Source organism: Lissotriton helveticus, chromosome 7, assembly GCF_964261635.1.
Source record: "Lissotriton helveticus chromosome 7, aLisHel1.1, whole genome shotgun sequence".
In the NCBI taxonomy this organism is placed as follows: Eukaryota; Metazoa; Chordata; class Amphibia; order Caudata; family Salamandridae; genus Lissotriton; species Lissotriton helveticus.
The window spans coordinates 738,625,866-738,653,649 of NC_136068.1; the positions used below are offsets into that span (position 1 = coordinate 738,625,866).

Genomic DNA, 27,784 nt, shown 5'->3' on the forward strand with positions numbered 1-27,784 from the left:
TACCACTCCATGTACCAGGACGGTAGGTGAGTGATGAAGCGAGGTTCAGAATGATATTTTGTTCTGACTCGCAAAGTTAAACTTCCATAAAATAATAACCGTATTAATTGGTGTGTGACGAATTATTAATCAACATAGTTTAAAAATGCATTTACACAACACGAGGGACTAATTCATGTGCTCTTTGTTGCAAAAGCAAGTGCGTATAAAAATAATAAACTAACCTTGTCTATTGTCTTTGTCAGTATTAAATGCGGCTGTTTAACTAATGGCATGTGCTTATTTGTGTGCTTATGTTATGTCTTACCGTCTTTATGTGGCATAAGCTCGTGGAGAATCCTGTGGCCTAAATGAAGAAGGTTGATATGAAATGCAGCTTTGTGTGCTCAGCTAGGTAACATAAATTAATGGGTTATTAATTAGCAAAGGGGTGGGTAACAGAATGGGTCTCAATTCTTTAATTAATTGATGTTTTGTGTTTGTTTAAATAATAGTTTCCGAGTGAGGCCTAAGGCCTGGAAAAGAAATGGCAGTGGTCATGAAACCTGTCCAGAGTGGAGCCTTGCATTTGCACAGCAGTGGAAACTTTTACCATGTTGTTGATTTTCAAACTATTAACTGTGCAGAACGTACTCTCAGTGAAGATGGCCCAAGGACAGGAAGCAGGGCGACATTGCCAAGGTTAGGAAGTTGAGGACTGTATCTCGAAAGAAATGTTTCTCTTTTGAGGAAGCCAAAAGTCGCCTGAGTGAAAGGACAATAGAGCTTAAGTAAAGCTCGATTTTGGATTGAAAATGGTGATGACACCACATGAACTGACATCAGTCAACCAATGAGGACACTGGATGACAAAGAAAATTATACAATTTAGTGAGATTAGCTAGAAAGAAAAGGTATAAAAATCTGACCCCATGGGCAGGAGGGCGCTCCTCACTTTCTGATTCCTGAAGGGCGTGTCGTGCTGTTGGACTCTTTGGCGCACGTAAGGATAATAGGCTTAAATGACTTTCTTTAGGTGAAGTGAGATTTAGACAGGGAAATAGAATTTAGGGAATGGAAACAGTTATTTTCTATTAATTCATGCTGTTTAATTTGCCTTTGAAGTGTCGGTCTAATATGTTTTCTCCTTAATAAAGCTGCTTGCATTTTTGCTAATTAAATAAAGATTCATAATAAAATGCTCTTTCCTGAATAATAAAGTTAATAAAAATTAGATTTTGAAACGACAAGCTGGTCTTGTTTATTCATGGTCTAGTTACCATTAGCTGATCCATTTGCCTAAGTGACTTAATTAAATGATATAAGTTTGAAAAACCATGGTAAGAAATGATAAACTGCTGTTGTATATAAAATTGTAAATAGTTTGTGAATAGTTCTGTTTAATTGCGTCACATGATTCAGACGTCCAAAAATTGTCTCGTTGGTTTATGGGCCTTGTGAGTGATTTATAATTAATGGTGAGTATTGTGGAGTTGGGTAGTGTTGGTGAGACAGTTTTTCCTTAGGGACGCTGGATCATGAGCATCATGCTCCAAAGGAGAAAATGTATTATTCCACATGTGCATGCGTGAGAAGGGGCCATTTAGGACCACAGTTTGATGGAAGAACGTCCACCATGTCGAGTTCACGCATCCGGGCTCTGCCCATGCCTCAAACTTCTAGGACTAGCGTGTTGTCCCCTCCCTTTTGCAAAGAGCACACATAGTGCTGTTTTCTTTCTTTCAAATTTCCGGTGCTTTTAATCTGCTTGTCAATTGAAGTAGCTGTTTTAGGCCACATGGTGGTAAAGGTGTGGGCTAGATATACATGGACACAGATGAGAAACGATGAGCCTAAGATGGTCGGCCATACTCCCTTTGAGGATATAAAAACTCCCTCTGGCAGTACTTAATTTGAGCCAGTGGTTGCTGGCGGGGACCACTGGCACTCTTTTTTGGGGACCGGGACTTATTTTTCCTCATAGACATTGATTGAGAGCAAGAGGGAAAAACACTCAAAGGGGAAAGATGTAGGAAGAGAAAGACTGAAAAAACGTCACAAAGGGAGAAAGCAGGAACCTGCACAAGTGAGATAGAGGGGGAGCGAGCGCCTTATAGTGGATGGAAGAGACATGAGGTTGTTTCAAGTCTTGGTATTCGGTGCATTGATGTTTAATAGTGCCGTCTCTGGCTTCCGAACAGAGCTTTGGGCTCCTTCACTCATTGTTTTACAAATTAAGCACTACCCTTAGCTCTGCCATTATGCACTACATCTCTTTCTATTTGGCATAGTCTTTGAACCCTTGCATGGATATTTCTGCTGCGATCCTTCTTTCGATAAAATACTGAAGACACAATGGCATATTGGTCTTCCTTCTGTTGCTGATGGTTTGCAGAGTCACTGTTCATGAAGCGTATAGTGATTACATCCAACTTTTATTGTACCTTCGTGTATGCTCTCCTTCTCATGATCATGGGGCTGTGGATGGCTTACACTTGAATGACCGAGAACAGATTATTAGTAGGTGTCAAATATGTCTTAAGGTGCATAGTGAAAGGTTCCCAGCACAGTCACCCACAAGAACATGTGGTTTGATCTTTGGAAAAGCTGACTTCCTAAAATGGAACCCAATCTTGTTACTTTACAGGAAGTAAATGTGATCCTTGAAATCACTGGGATCAAACACAGCCCTGAGTCTTGGTGTTGGCTCAACATCCTGTGATTCAATCTGGGCAAATCACTTAATCTCACTGTGCCTAGAAAAAAAGAAATTGAATGTGTCCTTGTATAATGTTACTGGTGCGCATCTAAAGTGTCCAATACCTTTAGGTCGAGTATGCGCTATATAAAACTTCAAATAAAAGTGGACCTGAATAACACAAATCAAAAGGACCGGAAGTCTTGTGGCAGTGCGACAGGAAGAACAGCTTTCAAAACTGCTGTCGCAAGTTGTGCGGTGACTGGAGTAGCAGTAGACCAAGAGTGAAGATCACATTGGCCCTCATTACCTCTAAGTCCTTATGTTCCCGTCCCATTCATTACTTATGAGGTGAATCCACCTTCCAAGACAAAAAAAAAACGGGAATGCTTTCAAAAAGTGTCCCTCCCCTATAGGCCTTAGCCTATAAGGGTGCACTTTACCCAGCATTCTTCCTGTTCTTTTTTCTGTCTCTTTCGAGACAGGGACTGAGGACGATTGGCTCCTGCCCGGGCAGGCGTTGGCATTTTGACAGTATACACATCCGATGGTGGGCTCTTCCTGGATTAAGAGCCGCAGGTGGGAAATCCAGGATTCAGCATCTCAGGAGGCTTTTCTTCAGCATACGGCCTCACTGAGCACTTATGGGAATTATGGAGCCTCATGTAATACGCAGAGGAAGCTGGGCTTCTTCTGGGTGATTTGCCACGCGAGCATGGACCATGGGGTGAGCACGCACGCGCATAGAAACTTGGCTTCTCTCTCTGGAATCTGTGGCAGACATAGAATTTCTAGCTGTGGGTCACAATAATACCACATAACTGCTTTGTGGATATTGGCTGAGCGGTGCTTTGATATTGCTGTAATCTTTGTGCTTGCCAGTTTATTGTTTTCTGGTCAAATACGTACTCTTGTTAATGGGTACAAATTTCCACAAGAAAAGGCATGTGGATTCCTCCTCCACCAATGAATCTTCTATCTCTCCTACCCCAAAGCAGGCTGCTGGGGAAGGTGAGGATAAACGGCTCAGGAGGCTTATTAAGGAGACTCTTCTCGAGTTAAATGTGGCTAAAACTCCTGCAAGACTATGTTTGGGGGAATGTTCAGCTGATGTGTCTACTCTTTCTGATGAGGAGCAGCCTGCTTGCGTGGATAAGTAAAAGGGGAAATATATTAGTAAGGACTTGCTCCCCGAGCTGCTGGCACTTGTAAAACAAAATGTTGGGTTTCAGGGGGAGCAGATCCCTGAACTCTGATTCGTCAGGTTGTGGTCTTTTGTGTCAGTTTCAGCAGTCAGCCCCGATGGATTTCCCTGTGCATCTGGATATTATGGAGGTTTTGCGCAGAGAATGGAAGGATCCGGATAGGTTTCTCATGCCCAGGCTAATGGCAAAATTGTATCCCCTTACCAATATGCAGAAGGTCTTGCACGATTCAATTCCTACCGACTCTCTGTTGCCAGTCTGGTGGGGCGCACTTCACTCACAGAAGATTCTGTTATTCATGACCAGACAGTTAAGAAAGTTGATTCTTCCCTGAAAAAGGTTTACTCTGGAACCCATCTGGCTTTGAGGGCTGGCATCCATGGCACTTATGTGTCGCAGTCCTTGATCTCTGATTTCAAGCAACTTCTCAAAGCAGTGGATGAGGGCACACAAAGTTCTTCCTTGCTAGAAGGCATTGAATGACAGGTTGAATACATCGGACATTTCTTTTGATGTGGTCCAGGCCACTGCTCTATCAGCTTGGGTTTTTGAATGCAGCCCGCCGCAACTTAGTTCTCAAAGATTGGTGCACAGATTCAGACCAAAAGTTCTCTGTGCTTTGCGTGCCTTTCGAGGGTTCTCACCTGTTTGGAGCAGAATTTTAGACCAAGTTGCACAAACTCTTTGGAGAGAAGAAGCACTTCACTTCTCTCAAGCAGCCCCCTTTACATTCTCCTGTTAAGGATTTTTTCTGCTTGTCAACTCTCTCATCGCCAGTTTCAAGGCCAGCAGAGGAGATTTCACACTAGGAAGGAGCAGGAGAAAAGCCTTAAGTCTTCCAAGAAGCAGCGCTCCTGTCAATCTAGGGGATGAGCTGCCCTGTGTGGTCGGAGGTATGCTGTGCTTTTTCCTGACAGCATGGATCAGATCCACTTCAGACTCTTGGGTGCTCCAAATAATTTGATTGTGATATAGGATGGACTTTGTAACCTTTCCACCAGAGTCAGGAGTAGATGAGTGACAACATAAGGGATTGGCCATTTACCTAGCAGAAGCAGTTCAGAATTCCCATCATCCTTCCACATTACACTCATATGGGCACCATTGGGCGAATTTCCAGTCCTGGTGCGTGGTTCATTCATTCTCTCCAGTTGCTTGTTATCTTCCTGACGTATTGCAATTCCGATGGGATGGTTACGGGATGCAGTTATTGGTTTCTACATTGCGTGACTGGTGGGATGCTTTCAAGGCTTTTCTGTGTCCCTGGGACAATGTAGGTGATACTGCTGATATGGTCTCCCGATTGTTGAAGTGTTTTTCTCAATCTAGGCCAGTGTCTAAGCATCTGTTTCCACTGTGGGTTTTACCTTTGGTGCTAAGGGCCTTGACTTCTTCTTCATTTGAGCCCATTGAGCAGGCGGACATTACGTTTGACACCCTTAAGGTGGTCTTTCTGGTGGCCATTACTTCAGCCAGGAGGGTTGGGGAACTGGCTGCTCTTATGGAAAGAGAGCCTGTCTTGTCTTTCTTTGAGGATGGTGCAGTGCTTCGTCTAGACTCATCTTTTGTTTCGAAGGTTGCTTCGGCTTTTCACAGGAACCAGGAGGTAGTTCTGCCAGCTGTTTTGGAGCTGTGCCAGGCTTCACAGTTGGCATATTCTGGATGTTAAAAGGGCGTTGCATGTATATTTGGCCGGGACTGCATCCTTTCGTTGATGTGACTCCTTTCTTGTTTCTTTTGGCTCTGCTCGCAAGGGTGAGAAAGCTACCTTGGTTTCCCATAGCAGATGGATCAATCAAGCCATCAATCAGGCCATTTTCCGAGTGTACTCAGTGGCAGGAGTCCTCGCCCCAGGTGGCGCATTCAGGGATGTTCTACTAGAAGCCTTTCCTGATCTGTGTGTGTCCATTGCAGAAATTTGTAGAGTAGGTACATGGGCAAGTCAAAATACTTTTGTTAGACATTATTGCCTTCAAAATGTTTCTCTTGCTAATAAGAATTTTTAGCTTTGGGGTTTGAATCCTGCTTTGACCTAATTTTTCTGTGTGGCTCAATTTTTCATTAAAAACCATTGTGTTAGCAGCATTCTGCTTTTGTTGTATCTAGCGTTTTTGGGCTAGGGACGTCTGAAGGTCTTCTTCGGACCACTTTGGTATTCCTCATGATTAATGAATGGGAAGAGGACAAACAGGACTAGGAGTTATGAAGATTACCAGTAAGTAATTGATCCATTACAAGTTGGAGTATTTCACCTGCAACAATAACCCCATGTTGTAACTCCAAGTGTCCCCAGGCCTGATATTAAAGGGCCTGAAAACTCCAGACGTGAAAACTTTGGGCCAGGCGACACTGGGCTTACTATATTTGCTACAGGGGCTGCGGACATCAGCATTGACTGGCCCTGAAACACCACTTGCAGCAGTTAGAAGGTGGGGGCAGAAAATGTGCCCTCTGACAGGCACAAGTGTACCATAGAATCCTGTACCCCCAACACGTCCTTTCACTTCCCACCGGCACGCACTGACACTTTCTGCAGGCTCGAGAAGGCAGAAAACGGCAGCTTTTTTTTACCTCAACATAGGAATACTGCTTACTAAAAGACCTGGCAACTGGTGGAGATCCCAGCATGGCTGAGACAGTATTTGAACATTCTGACGTCAGTGAAATGAGTATCAATTCAGATTGGATAATAATAATCATAGATACAACTTGTTCTGTGTAATGCACTGTGGATAAAAGATACATATAATGAAAACATTGATATTATGTGAGAATGACTCATTCTCTTCACCTTTTGTAAAGGTTTATTTTTATTTCTAGTATTTTTATCTCAAGACACGTAACAAAACCATCTCCTTGTCATATAATACCAAGGCCAGAAAACAGTTGATAGCGTTGCAGATGACATTATAAGAAATAATACAACATGACCTCTCACCTCCAAGACATCATGTGTGATACACAATAAAAATTGTGAAAAACTCGATAGTATGGGAAATATATCACTGTCATCAGAGTGTTTTCAGAACCAAAATTTCCCGATACCAGGAAGTTCAAATTCCCATTAGGCAGTGACTCACCTGAACCCTTGTTTAGAGAGGGCTGCACAGGTAATGACAGAGGAAAAAGGAATACATCTTGATGACTAAGAGAATTACCCACTCACTGTTGGAATGGCACCTCTTGTCATCTGCAGGTCACATATTTACTCTCTCCTCATCCTTCGTCCTTCGCTATCCTCAGCCTTTCCCCCTCCCTCATTTTCCTTCCCTCAGCTCTTTTCTTTCCTTCACTTTTCCTCACCTGGGTAGTGCTTAATTTGCATCAGTGATTTCAGGCGGGTCCCGCCGGCACACTCTTTGGGGCCTGGGACTTATCTTTACTCATCAGACTTTAACCCAGAAGAAGAAAGGGAAAAAACACCAGAGGGAGAAAGAAGAGGGAGAGAAAGTTGGACAAATATTGGCAAAGGAAGAAAACAGTGATGAAAAGGAATCTAGGACAGCATGATATAGGGGCGGGGTGGGAGGGTATATTGGTAGATGAAAGAGGCAAATACTAGAAAACCATGATATTCAGAAACCCTGAAATTGAGCAGCGGCACTGACAGGCTTATTAGAAAAATGTGGTCCCGGCACATAGGCCCAGATGCATCAAGCTAAAATCCGCTCGCAAAGGGGCAGATTCTCAGAATCTGCCCCTTTGCGACCGGTATTTTTGCATTTGGGATGCATCATCGCAAATGCAAAAATCGCAATTTAAGAAATCGCAAAATAGCGATTACTTAAATTGCTATTGCATTTAAGGAATCTCAAATTGAGATTCCTTACATGCAATGCATTAAAGTTAAACAAATTGTGATTTCGCTAATAGGGGGCGCAAATTACCATGAAGTTGAACTTCATGGTAATTTGCAAAGTTTGAAAAATGCACTAAAGTGCATTTTTCAAAGTTCCATTTTACACACAGACATGCCCTTAGGGCATGTGTATGTGCAAGATGTACCCATATGCAGATTTCAGGGGTGCAACAGGATGTCCTTTTGACACCCTGGCACCCTTGAAATTGCAATCTCAATTTGCGATTCTCTAATTGAGAATCGCAAATTGAGATTGTCTTCCTATTCATTCCTATGGGCCTCTAGGCCAATAGGAATGAATGGGGAGGTATTCCTTAATTGCGACTCGCAATTTGCGAGTGGCAATTAAGGAATTTTAAGAAATCGCTATTTTTTAAGCGAGTTCTTCATGCATGCATTTTGCTATTCCTTATTAGCGAATCCTTATTTTTCGCTAATAAGGAATCGCTAAATGGATGCTTGATGCATCTGGGGGTTATTCTTTTACAATTTAAGCACTGCAGCTGTCTAGTTAGGCAGGTGAGTTAGGCTTCTATTTAGCTATCTTGGTATATGTGTGAACGCAGGCTTGGCAGTCTCAACCATCCAACCTTGTTGACATCAAGACAACTAGTTTGGGCAGCAGTATCACCTTTCATTTACAGTGCTATAGGCGGTAGACTGTTGGCAGCATACGCAATATAACTAAACCATTTAATGTTACCATTCTCCTCCCCTTTTACCTTTCTAATCCTTCCCACAGCTCTTATTCACCTTCTCCAATCACCATGCCCCCACCCATCTCCCTTTGCTTATTCTCGTTCTAGCAGCTCTTCTCTTCTTGTTTCTTCCCCTCATCCATTTCCTCCATTTACCTTTTTCCCATCTTCATGTATAAAAAGTGGACTTTGCATTTCCAAATATCTCAAGAAAAAGAGGGCAAAGATATAAAATGCAGCTTTTCAAAAACACTGCTTTGCAGGGCCTTATCCAAAGAAAGGCTCCCACCGAGTGCCTTGAGACCCTCACGGGTGGTTTGCCGCGCTATAGAAATCCTTGATTTATTAACTGAGTACTTGCCTAAACATTTTTTGTATTATTCTTATGTCTGGAACGCATTTGTCGTGGGTCGCCACCTGTTTCAGGGAGTTTGAGGAGAGTAAGGGCAACATTAATGATGTTGTCAGGGAGTTCAGAGAAAATTCCATTTACACTACGGACAATTTTGGGTGAAAATTGTGTGTAGAAGGTTATTAACCAATCTGAATCACTCCCTTAAGTTTCAGGAGACATTGGCCACCTGCGTTTCAAGAAAGCTTTAGTTGGTTGTATTCAGTGAGAGGTGGTGCTATGATGAGAATTGGGGGACTTGTAATATATTCCAGACGATGTCCCTAAGAATGACACCATGGCTGTCCTCCGTTGAGGATAAAGGACTTTTAAGAAGCGAGAAAAGTGGCCCAACAGATGCTTCATTGCTAAATGTAGTGGATAAAAAGAATGGAAGGGGGGTGGCTGTAGCCCAAAGTTGTCACAAAGTCTCAGATCTCCTGTCAAAGCACACTGTCTTCTTCCAGGTGCACCTCCTCCGAGTGCCATGAGGCCCCCATATTCGGTGGAAAGACATGGGAGTATGAGGTGACTCCGACGGTGATGTGGACAATAGCACACACATAAGGATACACAAGCACGGGAGGGAAGGGGGGAGCAAGAATGAAAGGGCCATTGTGGTTTGCACCATCCCAATCACAGGCAAAACAAACCAAAAAGCAATTCTGATTAGTTTTTTTAGTGTACTTAGAAACATTCTCCAGGTGTTTGGGGGCCCTAAGTAGGTCATGTGTGTGTGTTCTGAAACAGAATAAGCATATTTCAAAAAAATGGTAGGTAAGCCCCCACACACCTGCCAATGAGCCATTAATCACCCTCGGGCTTCCTCACTCGTCAAGAATGATTATAATAACAAATGGGCTTCTAATTTTGTGGGAAGTGCTTTTTTGGGGGGTGGGGGCTAATAAGGACACGAAGGGGGATTCAGATAATAAAGATGAACATATTCATGTGTCTCAAGTAAGCCTTTACTAATGGATGACCAAGGAGATGATTAAAAGTGTAATGCCTGTGCCTTGGAGAATGAGTACTCCTGCATCATTCAGGTCAACATGTTTCTCCAGAATGGCCCCTAATAGAGTATGTGGTATTCCTTAGGACCAAGATCCCTATGGTATATAATCTTGAAGTACACATATTCAAAACATCACCCATAAAAGTCACAAGTTGCATGTGCTTGAATCTCAAAGTAATACTCGCATTTTGAGCTTTCCTATGGAACCTGTTGTGGAACAATAAAATGAAAAGATAGACAGACAGGACAACATTATAATGAGAAAATACATTTTAAGTTAAGAGAAACATATAGTATGGCACTCTGAATCACTACATACTTAAGTGTTGGTGACACAGAAAATGCACACATTGGAAACCCACAGCATTCAGCTACACATCTACGGTCAATACTACTAAGTAAGGGGAAACATCATTTACCACGAAGGCATTACCACTACTAACGTTTACCACGTGACACTTACCACGCAGGGTGCCTTCCACGCAGGGTGCCTTCCACGACGTCTTTACCACGGGCTGGGGGGGAGACGTGGTATTCCTTCAAGTCGTTCTGCGTGGGCTTGGGGGGCAGAGGGGGGGGGCTCGGAGGGGGGCTGGGGGGGTCTCCCCCCCCAAAAATAACAAGCAGTTTACTTTAAAAAAAAAACGAACATATATTTAAAAGAAAAAGGAAAGAGCCTCCCCCAAAGACGTGCCGTGTACGTCAAAAAAGCAGTCCTTTTTTTATTTTGGTTTACGTGTTTTGACGCTTGTTTCAATGGAGGATGGAAGTAAGGGCTCGTAGAGAAAGACGTGCAGGTAAGACGTTTCTAGGCGTAGTAAAATCCTACGTTGTAAATACCAGCGTGGTAAAGCCACTTGCGATGTAAAATTCGCGTGGTAAAGCCATGCGTGGTATTTGAAATCGTGGTATAATCATATATTCCTAAGTAAGCAGTAGCAAGTGAGAGGCTGAGGTGGTCCTATTGAGTACAGGAACTTGGCAAGCCCGGAGACAAGCAGAGGAGGAATATGTGCAGTGGTATGCACAGAGAATTTCATGTTATTTTATTTGGGTCTAAAGGAGAGTGATTGGGTGGAAAAATGAGCCAGAACAGGGAAAGGTCGAACTCCCCTATGGCAGTCAGTAGATGCACTCATTGTCGTGCCCATGGCAGACCGCCAGGACCCAAACCTCACACGCCATCGTAGGCCCTGTCTTCTGTGCGGTTTCTTGGGGTACCTCCCGCCTGCTGACAACAAGCTGACATACTTCCTCATGAAGTGGAAGAACAAGTTAAATTTTTTAATATGACCCCTGACATTATTCTTCTGGCGGGCTCTTTCTACCTCAACTCGTTGGAGTTATAAAGGCAACTTCTTACAACCCTGAAAGTGAAGAAGTAACAAAGAGGTGAGAGTCCTGCAACAATGCATCAGCGTGCTGCATAATTACTTAAGGGACAAAAACAGAAAATTGCTTCAGCGGTCAAGGTGGTAGAGTGAAAGGCACAAATCATGAAAGAACAGCTGGTCCTACAATTACAATGGGAGAGCAGGAGGAACCATGTTGGTGGTATAGTGGTGGGGATTGGAAAGATCAAGCTCTGAAAGAAGCGATCAAGGAAAAATCTGCATGGTGTTCAGTTTCTGTGATTCACATAATTGAGCCCGGGTGCTGTAGCCCCAAATCGAGAGAGCTGATGGCAATGAAAAAAGATGCAGTGGCTAATCGAGTGCTGTCCCCCCAGCAGTCCGAATCCCCTCATGCTGCGGGTGAAGCTCACAGGAGAAATGTATGATTTAGCAAAACCCAGAACCTGAGTAAGTCCTTCTTTGATCCTTTAGTTGCATGGGTTATCTATCAATGGACGCTGATAGGTAATGTATCCTGAAGAGGGTTTCTGAAAGGGGTTTTCCTCCAATGGAGTTGGAAGTGACGGCATAATATTAGATCAGATTTACAAAAGAGGCTCCTGGGCAATGGTCCTTTCTTTTGTCTCTCTTCCCTTTAGAGCCTCAGGACGGAGCTACTGTGTGAAAATGTTGTGCTAAGCATAGAGTAAGAGTCTGGAACTATTTACCCTCAGGTGATAGTGGTGTGTGTGCACAGTGGTGTCCTCGTGGCCTACAATGATATTGTAACACATGCAAATAATGTTATTTCTTTCTACAGGTTTGCTTGTTGTCTAAAAAAGCCACCACAATATTCCTAAAGACCCTGCATAAAAACTGACTTTGACTTAAAACTTCCAACTGTCCACCTTCGTAGACACCAATCATTTGTTCACATCGGTTTAAGATTTTGAAAAGGATCAAACATGATATAAACCGTTAAAGAAACATTTGTATTTCTTCTATTAATTTTTACTATGGTATTCCTTTGTTTACTTTAATTACCTTCAATTGATCCTTAAGCCGGAAGCTCCAGAACATTGTAAACAGCTTTTTCTTATTTTTACTGTTTGAAGTATGTACAAACAAGGGGACAAATACCTACTTTATGTGCTTTTCACAATCTGTGTTCTGGCCAGGACAATGTTCAGTTCAGTTCAGTAAATCTTTATTTCGAAGAATAAAAATTCCTCATAAAAACACATTTCATTATAAAATTTCATTAAATATCATTACATTTCCTACCTGAACTTCTTATGTTAAAAACAACAATTACAAAGAGAGGATATAATTCCCGAGGCAGGTATAATTTTATAAAACAAATTCATTTCTTGTATTCCTCAATCTTACTGCTACTTTTAAAAAGCTTAAAATGGCGCATAGGGTGTGGGGATCAGTAGCTTTCTGTAAAAACAACAATGCAATTTTTGCTTGGCGGAATTTCTGTTTCTTTAAAATGTCTACCAAAAACAAACGTCTAGGATTACTATAAAAAGGACATAAAAGTACAAAATGAAGGGTGTCCTGCGGAGACCTATTGTCGCAGCCGCAGGCACCCTTCTGCTCAATTGTTACAGTAAAACCAGCAGGGTAGGCTAAAATGTTTGGTAACCAATTTAGCCTAAAACGGCACATTAAAAAACGATCATTTTGGCTATACATCAGAAACAGATATGGTTCCATTCCCTCCCCGTTTCTTACAAGATCATAGGCTGCTAATGATTTCTTTGCCAGGCCACGACTTCTTCTATCGGAGGCAAATTTTTCTAAAAGCAATTTTTTCACCTTCAGTTTACAGCTATATACAATAGAAGAGGGATCATTAAAAAGTTGGCACTGGTCAATACTTGTTAGAGAGTCTTTCACATATTTCAACCAAGGGATTTGTAGGGCCTTGTCTCTTTGTAAACAGTCTGTGACTATTTCCTTGGTCAGGGCTGCCTCCGGATTGGTCCAAATTCTCATCCATGCCATGATTGGCCTTAGTTTAACAATGCCAGAGATATATGGCATCCCCAGTTCATCATGGGCAATTTCTGCAGGGATGGTTTGCGGGATTTTTAAAATTCTTCGAAAGAATATATCTTCATGCTGTTGGAGTTGCTTACAGTCCCTGAAGCCCCAAACCTCAGCACCATACAAGGCCTTTGCTGTGCTGATTGAGCCATATAGTGCCATTATCTGTTCTGGGCACCAACGTCCCAATCTCCGGACGAAGCTCGAGATGGCCCCATTAGAGGAGACAAGCTTGGTGCAATGGGCCTCATGCAGGTGATTAAACTGCATGTCCCCGTCCATTAACAGCCCTAGATAGGGAAAGGTCTTTACTTTGCCCAGGGTGTGTGACCCAATTTTGAACACGCTCTTGCTGGCGGGTTTTTTTGCCAGCTACCATGACAAAAGATTTTTTCGATTGACAGACAGGTCCAAGTCCCCCATGAACTCAACAAATCCGTCCACCAAGAGTTGCAAAGGCCTTGGGGTCCTGGCCAGCAGGACCGCGTCATCCGCGTACAATAGTACTGGGACATGACGCGGTCCTACTTTAGGAGAGTCAGCTTCAAGAGCAATAAGGGCACTCTCTAGGGCATTAATGTAAAGGGAGAAAAGAAAAGGGGCTAATATGCACCCTTGTCTTACTCCCCCTGAACATAAAAATTGATCGGTTTGCCCCCCTCTGGGCTGAAGCGGACCTTGGCCGTGGTGTTCCAGTGCAGCTTTTTCAGGATGTTAATCAGCCCCTCCTCTATCCCTAGGTTAAGCATCATGGACCACAGTTTAGACCTATTGACATTGTCAAAGGCCGCGGCTAGGTCCATAAATGCCATGTAGACCGTGCCCCTGCCTGCTTTCGTATACTTAGCTGTCAAAAGATACAAATTTAGGCACTGGTCACTTGTCGATCTGCCCTCCCTGAACCCATATTGTATTTCAGCCAAGATATGGTGTTCCTCAGTCCACTCCATAAGCCTGTTTAAAATCACTCGCCCCAGAATTTTAGCAGAAACATCAATAAGCGAGATCGGCCTATAACATTTAGGATCATCCCTGGATCCTTTTTTAAATATCGGTACAATCAGTGCCGTGGACCAGGAACGTGGTAGGCCGGATTTAATGGCTACATTTAAGACCCTTGTTAAGATTGGTGCCCATAAGTTTATATTACTTCTATATAGATCCGGTGGAGTACCATCTGGACCAGGGGCCTTGTTTGGGGTCAACCCGCTGATTGCATTTGTTAACTCCACTAGCGAGAGGGAGATTTTGTCACTCCGTGTGCCCTGCCATTCGCCCTCCTGGATTGCTAGGTGTAACTTATTATATAGCCCGTGGAAGTGATTGACCCATTGCTCTGGGAGAATGTTACTGCTAATCACCGGGGCAGAATTCTCGTTGAAACAGGGCAGATTTACAATTCTCCAGAATTCTGCAAAATCCCTGTTTTCTCCCGCCTCTCTCAGGTCTGCCCACACTTCTGCCTGTAGCAGCTTCTTCCGCTCTTTTACTTTGGTTCTATAATTTAATCTGCAAGAAGCCACTTCTGTCTTATTCCTTGGTTTAACTTTAAGACAAGCTTTTAGATCCCTTAGGGCTTTGGAGCAGCTCTTGTCGAACCAACGTGGGTTCTTCTGCTCTTTCCTCGGGCCTTCGACTTTCAGAATTTTATCCACTCTGTTTGTGAGGATTGTGAAGGATTCCATTAATTCTGGACCTTCCTACAGGGGGTCCAAACAGTCTTCTATCTCTTTTCTACCATTTTGGACAAGCGATTTATAAAACTCGTCAGAGTTTACCCTTGCCCACTTGAGACGCCTACCCTGATCTGTTGGCTGGAGGCTAATTCCCCCCCCCTTTGGGTTTGCCCCCCCACATACATCTTTAATTTCTAGAACAAGAGGGTTATGGTCACTAAAGGGACTCCATTTAGTTTTGACCCTGGCAATTCTGTTTTTAGCAAAGGAGGATATTAGTATATAATCTATTATAGTAGAACTCCCTCTGCCTTTGAAGGTTGGAACATATGTACCCTCTGCCTCTGGGACTATTAGGTCCATCGTGTGTGCTAATGAATGGGCTTCTAACATTGCGTTTAATTGTATGCCCTCCTGGTTATGTTCCCAATGGGGTCCCTCATTGAGGGGGCAGGTGTCCCAATATAGATGATCCTGAAGCAGGTCAGGGCAGAGATGACAGTTAAAGTCGCCCAATACTATTGTCATTGGTAGCCCCCCTCCCTTCTTCAACTCAGCCTCATGTGTGAGTTTCTCATCTAATTCACTGAGTGCGCCATTTATTCCCTTTATAGGTCCGGGGTTGTAAAAATTGAAAAACTGTACCCTCAGCCCTCTACTCTGGAATATTGCGGTTTGCAGGGTATGTGATGACCAGGATGGAACAGTCCATTTCCCTTCCAGTGTTAGATCGACATAGGGCGCCAACCCTCCTCTCGCTCTTCCCGCCCTACCTTTTTGTGCGGGTACAAAAAAGCACTTATAGCCGTCTATTTGATATAATGCTGCATTGACTGCCCATGTCTCTTGAAATGTCAGGATATGATATCCCTGTATCTCATTCCTCCATTCAGGGTTATCAAATTTGCCTGCTAAACCCGCTACATTCCATGTCAGGATGTTCACTTTTCGTATATGTGCTTCCCCACTGTTTGTATCCCCTAAAACAGGGTTTGAATTTTTGTTGCCATCTTTCGCTATTTCTGTTGTTTGATTGTTTAGATTTTCTGCCGTGTATTGGGTGCCTTCGCATCCCTCCGCTTCCGCCCCTCTAGCCAGCGTTGCAACCTTGTCTCCCTTATCCTTCTCAGCTTCCCTTAGTCAGTCATTTTCATCCATGGATTGTAAGGGGCTGTATCTATTTGTCCATTGGGGCCCTCCCTGGTGTGCTGTAGTTTGCACGCCGTACTCCATGGGCCTAGGACCCGGTCCATCTATGAATCTGTTCCTTCCCGGGAAGTGAAAGTTTGTTTGGCGTGTCACCAATTTCCTGGGATAGAAGTATGCTAGTGGCAGGGTCCTTATTGTGCTGGTGGTGTTTCTATTGTCATTAGCTAATATATACTCCACAAGATTCGGATCCCTGAAATTGGCGATAATACAATTCCCCTCTATTTCTTTCTTTCTGGTTCCCACCCATTGTACTCTCCTTAGATGTAAAATCTCCCCCCCTCTTCCACCCTGTAAAGGTCTATGAATGTTTAGCCAGGTTGTAATTTTTTGTTTTAATTCTGTGAAAGTTTCTCTCTGCCCCCGTCCTAGCCCTGGGACCCCCGTGAAGATAACGACAAAAGGGCTTGCTTCCGGGGGTAGGTTTACACATGGGAGTGGGCCTTGTGCTCTAGTATTATACTTAGTAAGATATTGTTGGTTTTTTGCCTGGTGTGAGGTGCCGGTGTTATCTGGCTGCCTTGGCCCTCCCACACCCTGTCTTTGAGTATTATTTCTATCCGAATTTCCATGTGTGTTGGTACTCCCGCCCCTGTCGGCAGTTGCCCCTTCAGTCGCAGCATGCACCTGAGCAAAGGTGCATTGTTCATGGCTAACGCAGTTATTAGATGATACTGGTCGTTGGTCTGGGACGTTATTTAATGAGGTCCCCTTAGCATTTTGTGTGGGTGTTGGGGATTCCCTTGCCTTGCCCTGTCTTTGTAGTTCGCTAGCTATTTTATCTATCTTACTCACTAGTGGTTTAATTAAACTAGTAATAAATGTCTCCAGGTGCCTTTGTAGCTCTAGAATTATAGGGTCAAGCCACCTCGGGGGAATTGGGGCGGCTTTGGGTTCTATTATTAGGACTTCATCCTCTGTATCTTTGGGCTTACTACACTTATTGAACTTTTTCTTCGCCCTTGTTTGTCTGTTTCTGTTATGGCGTTTTTTAGTAGGTAATTTCGGTGTTACGTTTGTTTCTATGTTTATGGATGCTTGGTCCTCTACTGCTACTTGTGCACAGGGGATAGTGTCTAGTGAGTTTTCACGGCTCCCTTCAGGTGATATATCAACTTTGGTTACATCCTCAATTAAAGTTGGTGTCAGTGGCAGGGAGGTTAAGGTCATTGATATGCGTCTCTCTGCACGCTCAATGTCCCCTGCGACCTTTTTTAACATTAAATCAATGACGGTGGGAGTGGCTTTATGGGTGGATACATCACCAGGCCCTGGGCCGGGGTTCTTTGGTTTAAGAGGGGTTCCTACTTTGCTCTTAGTCGAGCGGGTTTTAGGTTTAGTTGCCATCGTTTTTCAGGTTACAGCGTCAGTAATGTGATCCTTCTTCCTGTTTTGTATAGAACAGTTTGGACAAAAATAGTAAACAAAACAATAGCAATAATCTGTCTGCTTTCCCCCCTAACAGTTGTTAGGCTTCCGTGTCAGTCTTAATGAATTTGACTGGGCCCTCACACTCTTTGGCGAACGGCTTTTTCAGTACCTTTCAGCAGAACCACGGGATGTGGCCCGTCCCGTCCCTGGTCGTCCCCGGACGGCCACAGACGGCCCGCCCTTTGCCCGGGCTTGGCCCGGCGACGCCCGCGACGCGGGGGCCGAGCCGGTGATTTCAAACGCCTCCGGGCGCGTGATTGGCGGTGGCGGCTGGTGGCAATGCCGCTGAGGAGTCTGGGGCTGGTAGTTCCTCCCCTCCACTCGGCGGCCGCTGTGTTGGTTTAGCGGCGGCAGGAGGGAGGACAGCCGAGGCTAGCGGTCAGGCAGGTGAGGGGACGATGCGCCAAGTCCCCCAAGCAGGTCAGAATGGCCCCCGCTCCACCGGGGCCGAGCGGTGATTTCAAACGCCTCTGGGCGTGTGATTGGCGGTGGCGGCTGGTGGCAATGCCGCTGAGGAGTCTGGGGCTGTTAGTTCCTCCCCTCCACTCGGCGGCCGCTGTGTTGGTGTAGCGGCGGCGGGAGGGAGGACAGCCGAGGCTAGCGGTCAGGCAGGTGAGAGGACGATGCGCCAAGTCCCCCAAGCAGGTCAGAATGGCCCCCGCTCCACCGGGGCCGAGCCGGTGATTTCAAACGCCTCCGGGCGCGTGATTGGCGGTGGCGGCTGGTGGCAATGCCGCTGAGGAGTCTGGGGCTGGTAGTTCCTCCCCTTCACTCGGCGGCCGCTGTGTTGGTGTAGCGGCGGCGGGAGGGAGGACAGCCGAGGCTAGCGGTCAGGCAGGTGAGAGGACGATGCGCCAAGTCCCCCAAGCAGGTCAGAATGGCTCCCCCTCCACCGGGGCCGAGCCGGTGATTTCAAACGCCTCCGGGCGCGTGATTGGCGGTGGCGGCTGGTGGCAATGCCGCTGAGGAGTCTGGGGCTGGTAGTTCCTCCCCTCCACTCGGCGGCCGCTGTGTTGGTGTAGCGGCGGCGGGAGGGAGGACAGCCGAGGCTAGCGGTCAGGCAGGTGAGAGGACGATGCGCCAAGTCCCCCAAGCAGGTCAGAATGGCCAGGACAATGAAACACTGGTCATGCCACTAGAAAAACACAAAAATCAGCCTTTCAACCTTCCTAGAAGTTATGGTCATTGATTTGAATAACAGCAACACCTGATACTCGCAGGTCTCCGAAAGGTCAAACATGTGGGCAATGTAAAGTGCTAAGTAAACACACATTATTACTTGAAATAACATGAGTTTGGCTGTAAGGTACTTGTTTTGCACACATTTTCTTTTATAACTAACTACACGTGATGAAGTATCGATTAAAGTGCCACACATGAGAGTTACAGATGTTAATTGTAGGCACGCCTGAACATACAAATGTTACACATATGCAGGAGCGGCTGGTGGCAGGGAAAAGTGGCGGGCGGAGGAGGGGTGGATGATGACAACAGCGCACAAAAACAAAAAAATTTAATTACATGCCGCTCCTCTGCAGCACATGCTGATCCTCCAGACACGCATACGGCCAATCCAGACGTTGCTCTCAAGAAGCGCTGTGATTGGCCTGAGTGCCCTGGATTTGTGCTCCCACCAGGACTGGAAGACTATGCCTGCTGTCTCCAACTCAGCAACGCAGCTCGGGTTGGAGACTTCTCAGTGTGCATGTTGGTCCTAGGAAGGCCACCCAAACCCAAAAGCTCACTGAGCAGCAGTGCCCACCACTGCACCTCTGCTGCCATCACTATGGCCCTGCCCCTTAGACTCGGCCTTATGAATTAAAACAAAATGATAATAAACCAGAGTTTTTCATTTTATTTATTCGTTTTGCATCTGTGCATGTGGGGCGACAATACTCTGCCATAACGGAGGAGCCGCAGCTGCACTCATGCATACTGTAGGGTGACCAGAATTTTAAAGCCAAAAACCGGGACATTTAACAAAAATAGAAGAAGGACTACCATTTTACTTCAAGCCATGAGAGCGCTCCTCAGCAGAGAATTACAGAACAGGAAGTAAGAACATACATAAAATGCAATTTTTAAGCCCAGTAGCTTGCCTGTTAATGAAATTGCTTTCTTGAAACAACTGCTAACTATCCCTGCTTTGTAAAACATAAAAAACACCTCCCACCGTTTTCAGTCGACCCTCTCTAAAAACTGGGACATGAGCTACATTTCTTGAAATTTGCTGGGACAGATGGGTAAAAACAGGGACCGTCCTGGCAAAACGGGGACGCCTGGTCACCCTAGCATACTGACAACTGTCCAGCTACAAGAAATACCAAAACGGGACCTGCCCAGCCTCTCAAAGCTGCCAGCTTACTGAAAAACATAAATTGTGCGCCTGTCTCTCACACTTCAGACATCACACTACTAAGCGCTTTACCTCATAACACAATACCTGCACCTTGGTGCGGTTCTCCTCATACACAACGTGGAATCGCTTCCCACACAGGATCAAAACAAAGACAACGCACTTTCAACCAAACACCCTACACAGTGTAGCGTGCTACCCATGTAGGCCAGCACTTCAGAGTCCCACATTATGGTAGTGAACGCTATATAAAAGTTGCCATAGAAATACAATAAAAGTGTATGATTATCCCTGTGATCTACTGTGTTAGCCGGAGAAGAGAGGGGGCTTTCTGTTAAGAGAACTCTTTGTGCTGGCATGTTTCCTCTTTCTGATGAGTATTATAAATATTTAAAGCTAAAATAGGCTGGAGAGTTGGGCGGCACGCGTCCCCCAGTACAGTAGGCGGGAGAATAACACGGTGTAGTGCTTCCTGGTTAACCGTCCTTCCTGCCCATAGGATAATTGAGGCGTCAGTTAAAGGGCACATTCCTTCAAATAATAGAGCCCTGCAATTGTCGCCGCGCGTGAGACATTCCTGTCTTTAGGGCACTTCCTGCTCTCCAGTAGCCTGACTGACTTGGCATGGGGGAGGAAGGGTCGAAGAACAGGACACAAAATTTAACTTGAAAGAAACATGGGCGCCTTTGTAGAGAAATGCATGAGGGGGCTGCGGGAGGAAGCCGGAGGAGCGAAATAACAGCGAAAGGGGGAGGTTGTTTTTTCAGGTGTCCTGTGACATTGCTGTCCTGAAAAACAGGAAAAACCCTTGATGGGATCAGCGCATCCTTCCTGTTGTTTAAAGGATTGCACTTTACCTCGCAGACATTCTTTGGGATCACCTGCTCCTGAGAAAGGCATGCCTAGATGAAATGCTGGCCATGGGCTCAGGAATCCGCCTTTCACCATCTTCATTTAAATTGTTGACTTCATTGCAAAACTCACTCATATTAATATTTCTGCTGTTATTCTTAAAACTGTTGCTTTCTTAACTTTATCATTAAAACAGCCACTGTCATTGATTTGTTTGTGTGGTGATATTAGTAATGTTATTATTGTTATTATTATTAATGTTAATATTGAAACTGTGGGTAGCTGTACCCCTAAAACTTTATAGATCAATAGCACGCCCAGAAGTTGGGTGCATCGGTTAATCAAGCACGAATCACGAGGCAACGTGTCCCAGAGACTAGGATCAAAGCGGCAATTCAAAATACAGTCAAACAAAGAAAGGAATGACTCAAAAAGCGATTTCTAAAGTGGAATTTAAAAAAATCATGAAGGTTTATTATCTTTCAATTTGATGTGACAGTTAGGTTTTGGCTAACTTCCCAGTACTGTATCTAAGCTGTCTTCTGCATCATATCCAGTGTCCACCTTTTATTTGAAGAATATTCTGCCAACCTATAGAGAGGAGGGTGAGGACGAAAGCAGAATTTTCCTCTGTTTTCCTATGAGGGGTAAGATCCATACTCCTGGGACTGAGGACAATTCTACACTGCTAATCCTGCTATAGAAGGAATATTGTCTGGCACCACTGACTAGCTGCACTGTTCTGCCATAAGTTAGTGCTGCTAAGTTAGACCAAGTCTGTAGTCTCTGTAATGTGGCCCAGACCGACCTAAAGAAGTTGATAATCTCAAGCAAGACTCTCAAGAGCACAAGCATTGCAGCTGTGAGGCTGGCGGTATGACCCATTGTTGCATCTTTCCCTTGGTGACCTGTCCACTGCTGGGAGTCACCTTGAGGGCGAAGTTACCCTCCAAAGACATTTCACAAATATAAGGCTGGCTTATAATAAGTCTATCATGGCATCATTGGTTTGGTGGCCTATCACGTTATGTGTCTGTTTACCCAATCAGAGCCACTGAAATGAAAGCTTGTGACCCATTCCAAAGGTCACAAGAACCATGAAAAATGTGATCTGCACCTGGATCTGCGGCTATTATTCTTAAGTCTGGTGCCACAGAAGTGGACTGCATCTTGCAATCACACCACTTTGGCACATGTTCTGGTGCTAAATTAAAGGCATAGAAGGGCTCACAACACCTAGGAAGGGCCACCAGTGTTTGTGAGACCCTCAAACTACTGCGGCTGAACTGTGCCCCATTGACCACAGATCTACCATTCCCCTGGAGTCGGGGGCAGACATACAACCACAAGTACTCTTGAAGTGAGCCACGGAGAAAGTAAGGTACTTGAGCAGCAGGAGACCCTGCACCCCAAGAATAGATGCTGTTGTAGGCTACAGATCAGCTAGATTGCCATGGACATACCTTTATGGAATCACAGAAAATTCCACCATATGACCTTTGATCCTGAATCTTCCCACTACTTGATGTTACATGACATTAACCTTGATGACAACATCACTGAAGTTCCTCAATAACAGCATATTCATGCAACAACACAGACAAGCAAGCTATTTGACTGATGCCCGATGGAGCTACCTTGTTTAGCAAAAGGGGAGACGGGCTGTGGATTCCCTCCTCAGACGTCACCTACCCAGTCGGTCTTTGGGCAGACTTCCCTTTGAATCTCCTGCTGTCTCTTTCCTCAGCCTCCCCCTTCACATTCCCCCTTTCCTCCCTCCTCCCTACTTCTCTCACCTTTCTTTCCTCTTTCAATGTGTTGCTTATTTTTGACGTAATGTGTAATTGTTATCATTTTCTGTAGCAGGTTGTAACCGAATGTAAAGCGCTCTGATACCTAAGGGTCTAGCCAGCGATATATAAAGCTCAATAAATAAATAAAAAATAAAACAGGTTTAGATACCTCCTCCTTCAGGATGCTGACATGATCTTTGAAAGTGGTGAGACATAATACTTGCCCTGAATTGTAGTAAGCGAGCCAGAACTTTTCTAGGTGGGTTCAGGAATATCTTCCCCGAGGACATTTTGAAAATAATTAGATAAAATGGGGTATTTTAAAGCACAAATTTCACATGAATTTACTACAAATCCAAAGGCTGTGAAAGATCACTCATTACCTATTCTAGTCCTTTCATGGCATGCCAAGCAAATGGTACTGGACTCTCCCCAGAAGTTGATCCCATTTTTTTAAAAACATGATATGGGTGCCCATGTATGTCAAAATGTACTTCCATTGGACCAGGACCAGCAATTTGTCATGGGTGCCCTCCACATGCTTTGGGTGCCCACTTAGACAAAAGATTGCCTACAACAAACCAGTGCCATGAATGCTGCCCATATTCCATGGTAGCCCTCCCTTATTCCAGGAATTACTTTCAATTTACTAGTGCCACCATTTTTCCACCAGTGCCCCATATGCCAAGGATTAATTCTAGTATTCCAGAACCAATATTATACCATGAAGGACTATTATGCCAACAATTACCTCCAGTATGCCAGTGTATTTTATCACTGGTGGCTGTTATGCTAATAGTTGGCTCCAGTATTCCAGTGTTAGTATTTTGCTATGTGTGCCTCTATAAGCCAAGAATTACTTTCAGTGTGCCAGGGGCAATGTCATATTCACAATCATAGCGCCGCATTCTCACTCACATTAACTCACACACATTCATTCACAAACGTATTAATTCTTACTTGCACTCACTCATCATTCTCACACTTCTCATTCATTCAGACTCCCTCACTCTCACCCATTCTTACCCTGACTGGCTCATACTTTCTCACTCAGACTCTTTTGCAATCACTCTTACTCCCACTCTCTCATTTTCACTCACTCTCACGTATTCTCGCTCACTCTGACTCATTTACACTCACTCACTTTCACTAACTCTTACTCAAACTTTTTCACTCACACTCACTTGAACGCACTCATGCTCACTTACTCTCACTTACTCAGTCTAAGTTACACTCCCTGTCAACCACTGACAGTCATTCTCACTAGCACTTTCTAACACTCCCTCACACTGATTATTAATTTATTATCACTCACCCACTCTCACTCACTTGCACTCACTCTTACTCTCACTCATTATCACTTACTCTGACTCACTCTTACTCACACTCAATCTCACTCACTGCCTGTCACTGATTCTCAGTCACTCACTATCACACCCACATTCTCACACATGAACATTCTGTCTCTTATATAAACACACTCACCTGCAAAAACACACACAACATGCATTAAAACATGTGTTAATTACCTCAGCTGCCTGCGATTCACAGTGCTGCATTTTTATTACAATAATAGTGAATAACACAGGAATCAGGTACTGCTGCAAGCTCACTAACTATCCAAGTAGCTCCTCTTTAGACTTTGACTTTCTGAAAGTGAGGGAGTTGAACAGACAGGGTTTACTTCTGTAGGGTGGTGTGAGAAACGTGTGGCTTGGGATGTATATATATTATATATATATATACATACAATAAATATTAGGTCCAAGTATTGTTAGTCTCTCAGAAAATGATGCAAATTTTATTAAAATATTCAGTACAGTTAAGAAGTGTTATGGTTATTACAGTGCTTCCACAAAACTTCAGCATAAAGTTGTGAGTTACTCTATAATTCTTCTGTGCTTAGCAGTTGGGACAATGGGGCTGTGCACGGCAAATCAGGGATATATTTGCAATCTACATGGACACTTTTATGAGTTGCCAGGGGTCGCACCTGTGACCACTGCCTTTCCCACTGTGGGCCCTGACACTGGCTTTGTGACCCCTGGCCTCAAAGGGGGCAAACTAATAACACAAGGGTAACTGGTCTTTATAAGCCTCAGAGCTCTGCCTTCCTTATTTTCTTCCCATTTTGCTATACTAATAACCAGGGCCACTGGAATTATGCAATTGTGCAGCTACCTCATTTTTGCATAATTATAGATTTGCTGCATTGGCCACATAATCCATCATCTGCTGCATAATCTGCATATTTTAACAAAAAAACTATTTTTGTTCTATTTTAAACGGTTCGAACTGTTATAAAAACTCAGTGGCGCGTGTTTCTGCAGTGGAAGGCCCTTTTTAAAGCTTACCGGTCACCTTTTTGTTGCTTTATGCTATATTTGGGTGTGAAACTGCTATTAATGAGATGCAACCAATGTCCAGACATTGTTAACAAGTGATAAAATAATGAAGTAATACTATTAAAAAATATACCGCATGATTGCGCATAATTTGCCTTTTTTGCCCCAGAACGTACTCAACCCTGCCGCATAATTTGGCCCTCTCCTGCCGCATAATTCCAGTGGCCCTGCTAATAGTGAATACTTCTGTATTCCCAAAGACAGCAGCCATACTGGTCAAAAGGATTGACTACCAGTGCTTTAGTCATAGAGGCCCTGGAGAATTAACTTGGCATCTACCCTCTAAGTGTGGCATTAACCCTTTATCTGCCGTACTAATTACTCTTCAACCTCTCCACCTCTGAAATGCCGTCGTGGTGCCCTGCAGTAGACGACCACTACTGCTTGTTAACTAGTTTTATCAGTTTAAAGCGCGAAGAAGCTCATGTACAGCATACTGCTTGCATGAAAAAATATTTCTACTAAACCGAACTTCTTAATAAATGCATTCTTATTATTATTATTATTACTGTTATTTTAATAATTAGCAGTATTAGGATTTTTCTGTTTTGTACAAAATTTGCAAAAATAAATCAAATAAATAGTAGGAGAAATACTAATAATAAAAAAATCCTCACATTTCGATCACATAGATGTTTTTTTGTGAAGCATGTAGCGCATAACTTTAGGGAAAGTTTACGTTTCTGAATCACAGGCATTGTATCTATGAAAATTGTAGTTCTGGGTATCTCATTCAGATGTTTATATAATTGCTAACTACAACCAGCTCTAAGTGCCATCTAAGGGTCAACAGAGCTCTTCCTATGTCTCTGTAGGAAGGACAGAAGGTGGCCCTTCTTTTTTGGGTTTGTCTGCTTGCAGTCAGGAAGTTTAAGAACTCCAAACTCCATGGCTCTGTGTGCCTGTGGTATTTACAGGGCTGGAAATAGAAAAAATTTCCCCACGATCCCATAAATTAGGGGCGTGGTGTGGCAAGAGAAAGTGGGTGGAGTCAAGAGGGGCAGTCATGAAACAAGTAGTGGCACAGTCAACTTATACACTTGTATTTTAAAAACTGTCAAGAAAAGGCAAGTGTGACAGTCATTTTGGTCTGGCTTACTTAATTGGTATCAAACAGGCAACATTTCTAAATATCTTATGGGGTTACGTCACCTTCTGTCGAGATCTTGGAATGTCCCGCAGTTTCCAGGGGGTGGTAACAATGCTTAGATAACTCTCAATAAAATCTGTTTGAAAAAAATGCCACGATAACTCTAGTGGTTAATGCACTTGGTTGAGTGACCAGTGCTTTCTATAGTCACAGTTCTAACTCATCATAAAGTATCATAGATGGGTAACGTCCTCACTGAAATGCACAGTGTGTGACATTATTATCAGAGATTTGCATCTGAGATAGCTCGGTGGGGTACTGCTCTTGTCACAGAGCCCATTTTGTTACTTGCAGTACATACGTCACAATTCCTCTAATATAGTACTCTGAGCTGTCATGTAGCTGGTCAGCAACACAAGGAAAAGAACGCTGACGAGGTCAGCTGTGGAGCAGAGAGTACATCTGACTTCTGGGTCAGCAACCCCCGGGGCCCCCCACCCTTGACAGGGTCCCGAGCAGTGCTCTGTGGCCCCCAGCCCCATCCTCTTTCCGGGCCTCCTGCGCTCTGACTGAAGAGAAACAATGTATGTTGAAACTTTGTTTCTCTTCAGGCAGAGGGAGGGGGCGAGGGACTCCGAGCAGGCTGCAGACAGCCTTCACCTGCTGTGGAGGGAGAGAGGCTTGCTTCCGCGCAAGCCTCTCTCACTGAAGTTAAGGGGGGCCGGGGCCCCCTTAATTATCTGTAGAGAGTGGGGCCCCCCGCACTGCGGGGCCTGCGGGGGCGTTTGTTACGCCCCTGGTTTGCACACTATATTTATAGAAGGAACAGAAACCAACTGCTCGCGTGAGTAGTGCATGTACACTGTATACAGGCCCCAAATCCCTAAAAGAATTGTGTGTGCACCCTATTTTTATAAAAGGAACATAAACCAACTGCTTGTGCACACTGTACACACAGGCCCAACTCCCCAAAGGAGTGGTGTGTGCACACTATATTCATAAAAGGAACAGAAACCAGCTGCTCGTGTGAGTAGTAAATGCACACTGTACACAGGCCCCAACTCCCCAAAGAAGTGGTGTTTGCACACTGTACTCATGGGCCCCAACTCCCCAAAGGAGAGGTGTTTGCACACTATATTTTACAAAAGAAACAGGCCCCAACTCCCCATGGGAGAAATATGCACTGTATACTTGAAGAGGAGCTAGCCCCAGCTCCCACTGGGAGCAGTGTGTGCCCAGTGTTTCCAATAAGAATATGTGCCAATCCCCACAGGATTAGTGTGTGCACACTATGCTAACCAGTGGACATGCCCCAACTTTCCACATGAGTAGTGTGCTACTTACAAGAGTAGCAGGCCCTATTCCCTCTACTAGTAGTGCGTGCTGTCTACAGATCTAAGAGGAGCCTGCAAGGGTCTGAAGATGCATTCATATATTTTCATTTCGTTAAAAGGAACTGTCTATCCTTGAGACCTGCTGCGGGCTCTCCAGCGCTTCACAGGAACAAACAACCAGCTACCTCAAATAGCTTCTTTACTAATCCCCAAAATCCTTCCCAACAAGCATTTATAATGCAACAGTCTCGCCTTTGCAAAAGTTAGAGCTATTGGCATTGTAAATGACAAAATTGTTATTTATGTTTTGGTTTTTAAAACATATAAATAAATGGCATTGTCATTTACAATGCCAATAGCTTGATCGCTCGCAAATGCAAGACCTATTGCATTTGCACCCTCAC

The 27,784-nt window shown here is 44.3% G+C and overlaps 1 pseudogene; it reads right to left on the minus strand.

Annotated features, from left to right (window-relative positions):
• The window catches only part of LOC144769258 (uncharacterized), a 39,659-nt pseudogene extending 26,155 nt beyond the window's left edge, over positions 1-13,504 (minus strand).
• Between the last annotated feature and the right edge of the window lie 14,280 nt (positions 13,505-27,784).